The sequence below is a fragment of the Salmo salar genome, chromosome 06 (genome assembly GCF_965601325.2).
Source record: "Salmo salar chromosome 06, fSalSal1, whole genome shotgun sequence".
In the NCBI taxonomy this organism is placed as follows: Eukaryota; Metazoa; Chordata; class Actinopteri; order Salmoniformes; family Salmonidae; genus Salmo; species Salmo salar.
The window spans coordinates 71,241,144-71,247,500 of NC_138296.1; positions in this window are offsets into that span (position 1 = coordinate 71,241,144).

The window sequence follows — 6,357 nt, forward strand, 5'->3', positions numbered from 1 at the left end:
CCCTACCTTTCCATCCCAGACAGAGTAGCCCTACCTTTCCATCCCAGACAGAGTAGCCCTACCTTTCCATCCCAGACAGAGTAGCCCTACCTTTCCATCCCAGACAGAGTAGGCCTACCTTTCCATCCCAGACAGAGAAGCCCTACCTTTCCATCCCAGACAGAGTAGGTCTACCTTTCCATCCCAGACAGAGTTGGTCTACCTTTCCATCCCAGACAGAGTAGCCCTACCTTTCCATCCCAGACAGAGTAGGCCTACCTTTCCATCCCAGACAGAGAAGCCCTACCTTTCCATCCCAGACAGAGTAGGTCTACCTTTCCATCCCAGACAGAGTAGCCCTACCTTTCCATCCCAGACAGAGTAGCCCTACCTTTCCATCCCAGAGTCGCCCTACCTTTCCATCCCAGACAGAGTAGCCCTACCTTTCCATCCCAGATAGAGTAGGCCTACCTTTCCATCCAAGACAGAGTAGCCCTACCTTTCCATCCCAGACAGAGTAGCCCTACGTTTCCATCCCAGACAGAGTAGCCCTACCTTTCCATCCCAGACAGAGTAGGCCTACCTTTCCATCCCAGACAGAGTAGGACCTACCTTTCCATCCCAGACAGAGTAGCCCTACCTTTCCATCCCAGACAGAGTAGCCCTACCTTTCCATCCCAGACAGAGTAGCCCTACCTTTCCATCCCAGACAGAGTTGCCCTACCTTTCCATCCCAGACAGAGTAGACCTACCTTTCCATCCCAGACAGAGTAGGCCTACCTTTCCATCCCAGACAGAGTAGGTCTACCTTTCCATCCCAGACAGAGTAGTCCTACCTTTCCATCCCAGACAGAGTAGCCCTACCTTTCCATCCCAGACAGAGTAGGACCTACCTTTCCATCCCAGACAGAGTAGCCTTACCTTTCCATCCCAGACAGAGTAGCCCTACCTTTCCATCCCAGACAGAGTAGCCCTACCTTTCCATCCCAGACAGAGTAGCCCTACCTTTCCATCCCAGATAGAGTAGGCCTACCTTTCCATCCGAGACAGAGTAGCCCTACCTTTCCATCCCAGACAGAGTAGCCCTACCTTTCCATCCCAGACAGAGTAGCCTACCTTTCCATCCCAGACAGAGTAGGCCTACCTTGCCATCCCAGACAGAGTAGGACCTACCTTTCCATCCCAGACAGAGTAGCCCTACCTTTCCATCCCAGACAGAGTAGGACCTACCTTTCCATCTCAGACAGAGTAGCCCTACCTTTCCATCCCAGACAGAGTAGCCCTACCTTTCCATCCCAGACAGAGTAGCCCTACCTTTCCATCCCAGACAGAGTAGGACCAACCTTTCCATCCCAGACAGAGTAGCCCTACCTTTCTATCCCAGACAGAGTAGGCCTACCTTTCCATCCCAGACAGAGTAGGCCTACCTTTCCATCCCAGACAGAGTAGGTCTACCTTTCCATCCCAGACAGAGTAGCCCTACCTTTCTATCCCAGACAGAGTAGCCCTACCTTTCCATCCCAGAGTCGCCCTACCTTTCCATCCCAGACAGAGTAGCCCTACCTTTCCATCCCAGATAGAGTAGACCTACCTTTCCATCCAAGACAGAGTAGCCCTACCTTTCCATCCCAGACAGAGTAGCCCTACCTTTCCATCCCAGACAGAGTAGCCCTACCTTTCCATCCCAGACAGAGTAGGCCTACCTTGCCATCCCAGACAGAGTAGGACCTACCTTTCCATCCCAGACAGAGTAGCCCTACCTTTCCATCCCAGACAGAGTAGGACCTACCTTTCCATCTCAGACAGAGTAGCCCTACCTTTCCATCCCAGACAGAGTAGCCCTACCTTTCCATCCCAGACAGAGTAGCCCTACCTTTCCATCCCAGACAGAGTAGGACCAACCTTTCCATCCCAGACAGAGTAGCCCTACCTTTCTATCCCAGACAGAGTAGGCCTACCTTTCCATCCCAGACAGAGTAGCCCTACCTTTCCATCCCAGACAGAGTAGGCCTACCTTTCCATCCCAGACAGAGTAGGTCTACCTTTCCATCCCAGACAGAGTAGCCCTACCTTTCTATCCCAGACAGAGTAGCCCTACCTTTCCATCCCAGAGTCGCCCTACCTTTCCATCCCAGACAGAGTAGCCCTACCTTTCCATCCCAGATAGAGTAGGCCTACCTTTCCATCCAAGACAGAGTAGCCCTACCTTTCCATCCCAGACAGAGTAGCCCTACCTTTCCATCCCAGACAGAGTAGCCCTACCTTTCCATCCCAGACAGAGTAGGCCTACCTTTCCATCCCAGACAGAGTAGGACCTACCTTTCCATCCCAGACAGAGTAGCCCTACCTTTCCATCCCAGACAGAGTAGCCCTACCTTTCCATCCCAGACAGAGTAGCCCTACCTTTCCATCCCAGACAGAGTAGCCCTACCTTTCCATCCCAGACAGAGTAGACCTACCTTTCCATCCCAGACAGAGTAGGCCTACCTTTCCATCCCAGACAGAGTATGTCTACCTTTCCATCCCAGACAGAGTAGGACCTACCTTTCCATCCCAGACAGAGTAGCCCTACCTTTCCATCCCAGACAGAGTAGGACCTACCTTTCCATCCCAGACAGAGTAGCCTTACCTTTCCATCCCAGACAGAGTAGCCCTACCTTTCCATCCCAGACAGAGTAGCCCTACCTTTCCATCCCAGACAGAGTAGCCCTACCTTTCCATCCCAGATAGAGTAGGCCTACCTTTCCATCCGAGACAGAGTAGCCCTACCTTTCCATCCCAGACAGAGTAGCCCTACCTTTCCATCCCAGACAGAGTAGCCTAACTTTCCATCCCAGGCAGAGTAGCTCTACCTTTCCATCCCAGACAGAGTAGGCCTACCTTTCCATCCCAGACAGAGTAGGCCTACCTTTCCATCCCAGACAGAGTAGGACCTACCTTTCCATCCCAGACAGAGTAGGCCTACCTTTCCATCCGAGACATAGTAGCCCTACCTTTCCATCCCAGACAGAGTAGCCCTACCTTTCCATCCCAGACAGAGTAGCCTACCTTTCCATCCCAGACAGAGTAGCTCTACCTTTCCATCCCAGACAGAGTAGGCCTACCTTTCCATCGCAGACAGAGTAGGACCTACCTTTCCTTCCCAGACAGAGTAGCCCTACCTTTCCATCCCAGACAGAGTAGGCCTACCTTTCCATCCCAGACAGAGTAGCCCTACCTTTCCATCCCAGACAGAGTAGCTCTACCTTTCCATCCCAGACAGAGTAGGCCTACCTTTCCATCCCAGACAGAGTAGCCCTACCTTTCCATCCCAGACAGAGTAGGACCTACCTTTCCATCCCAGACAGAGTAGCCCTACCATTCCATCCCAGACAGAGTAGCCCTACCTTTCCATCCCAGACAGAGTAGGACCTACCTTTCCATCCCAGACAGAGTAGCCCTACCTTTCCATCCCAGACAGAGTAGGCCTACCTTTCCATCCCAGACAGAGAAGGTCTCCCTTTCCATCCCAGACAGTGTAGGCCTACCTTTCCATCCCAGACAGAGTAGCCCTACCTTTCCATCCCAGACAGAGTAGCCCTACCTTTCCATCCCAGACAGAGTAGCCCTACCTTTCCATCCCAGACAGAGTAGACCTACCTTTCCATCCCAGACAGAGTAGGCCTACCTTTCCATCCCAGACAGAATAGGTCTACCTTTCCATCCCAGACAGAGTAGGCCTACCTTTCCATCCCAGACAGAGTAGCCCTACCTTTCCATCCCAGACAGAGTAGGACCTACCTTTCCATCCCAGACAGAGTAGCCTTACCTTTCCATCCCAGACAGAGTAGCCCTACCTTTCCATCCCAGACAGAGTAGCCCTACCTTTCCATCCCAGATAGAGTAGGCCTACCTTTCCATCCGAGACAGAGTAGCCCTACCTTTCCATCCCAGACAGAGTAGCCCTACCTTTCCATCCCAGACAGAGTAGCCTAACTTTCCATCCCAGGCAGAGTAGCTCTACCTTTCCATCCCAGACAGAGTAGGCCTACCTTTCCATCCCAGACAGAGTAGGCCTACCTTTCCATCCCAGACAGAGTAGGACCTACCTTTCCATCCCAGACAGAGTAGGCCTACCTTTCCATATGAGACATAGTAGCCCTACCTTTCCATCCCAGACAGAGTAGCCCTACCTTTCCATCCCAGACAGAGTAGCCTACCTTTCCATCCCAGACAGAGTAGCTCTACCTTTCCATCCCAGACAGAGTAGGCCTACCTTTCCATCCCAGACAGAGTAGGCCTACCTTTCCATCGCAGACAGAGTAGGACCTACCTTTCCTTCCCAGACAGAGTAGCCCTACCTTTCCATCCCAGACAGAGTAGGCCTACCTTTCCATCCCAGACAGAGTAGCCCTACCTTTCCATCCCAGACAGAGTAGCTCTACCTTTCCATCCCAGACAGAGTAGGCCTACCTTTCCATCCCAGACAGAGTAGCCCTACCTTTCCATCCCAGACAGAGTAGGACCTACCTTTCCATCCCAGACAGAGTAGCCCTACCATTCCATCCCAGACAGAGTAGCCCTACCTTTCCATCCCAGACAGAGTAGGACCTACCTTTCCATCCCAGACAGAGTAGCCCTACCTTTCCATCCCAGACAGAGTAGGCCTACCTTTCCATCCCAGACAGAGAAGGTCTCCCTTTCCATCCCAGACAGTGTAGGCCTACCTTTCCATCCCAGACAGAGTAGCCCTACCTTTCCATCCCAGACAGAGTAGCCCTACCTTTCCATCCCAGACAGAGTAGCCCTACCTTTCCATCCCAGACAGAGTAGACCTACCTTTCCATCCCAGACAGAGTAGGCCTACCTTTCCATCCCAGACAGAATAGGTCTACCTTTCCATCCCAGACAGAGTAGGCCTACCTTTCCATCCCAGACAGAGTAGCCCTACCTTTCCATCCCAGACAGAGTAGGACCTACCTTTCCATCCCAGACAGAGTAGCCTTACCTTTCCATCCCAGACAGAGTAGCCCTACCTTTCCATCCCAGACAGAGTAGCCCTACCTTTCCATCCCAGACAGAGTAGCCCTACCTTTCCATCCCAGATAGAGTAGGCCTACCTTTCCATCCGAGACAGAGTAGCCCTACCTTTCCATCCCAGACAGAGTAGCCCTACCTTTCCATCCCAGACAGAGTAGCCTACCTTTCCATCCCAGACAGAGTAGCTCTACCTTTCCATCCCAGACAGAGTAGGCCTACCTTTCCATCCCAGACAGAGTAGGCCTACCTTTCCATCCCAGACAGAGTAGGACCTACCTTTCCATCCCAGACAGAGTAGCCCTACCTTTCCATCCCAGACAGAGTAGGCCTACCTTTCCATCCCAGACAGAGTAGCCCTACCTTTCCATCCCAGACAGAGTAGGTCTACCTTTCCATCCCAGACAGAGTAGCTCTACCTTTCCATCCCAGACAGAGTAGGCCTACCTTTCCATCCCAGACAGAGTAGGCCTACCTTTCCATCTCAGACAGAGTAGCCCTACCTTTCCATCCCAGACAGAGTAGCCCTACCTTTCCATCCCAGACAGAGTAGCCCTACCTTTCCATCCCAGACAGTAGCCCTACCTTTCCATCCCAGACAGAGTAGCCCTACCTTTCCATCCCAGACAGAGTAGACCTACCGACGGAAAACAATGTAAGTTATAACTGCTAGCTACTCTTCTTATGTGGCTTAACCCAACGAGAGAAGGTCACACGTGTTTCCCTAAAAGCTGTTTGGGTTTAAACATATATTGTACATGAAGTGAATAGCTTAATCAATTGATACAGACAGAATTAGATTAATTCACAAGCAAAGTCACTTTTTTGTCTCCTCAGCTATAGAAGGTTGTAGCTCAGACTCTGAATGTCAAATAAACAAAACAATGATATCCCCATATGCAGAGTCACATCTTACTTATTGTACAGCTTGTTTCTAGCATAAAGCATCTTGAACCAAAGGGCTGTTATAGATAATTTTATGTAATCGGATCAGCCCGATTTTTTTCAAAATCTTAAACCAACAAGTGGCGGGCCTGTGCTTTTTGATATTTTCTTCAAGAGAAGGTAGGCCTGAATGTGACAATTATAGTAGTAGCATGCTATCAAAGTTGACCTCCAGTCCTCCTTCTCAAACTGAACAGAACATAGGCTGTAGACTAGTCCTCCTTCTCAAACTGAACAGAACATAGGCTGTAGACTAGTCCTCCTTCTCAAACTGAACAGAACATAGGCTGAAGCCTAGTCCTCCTTCTCAAACTGAACAGAACATAGGCTGTAGCCTAGTCCTCCTTCTCAAACTGAACAGAACATAGGCTGAATCCTAGTCCTCCTTCTCAAACTGAACAGAACATAGGCTGAAGC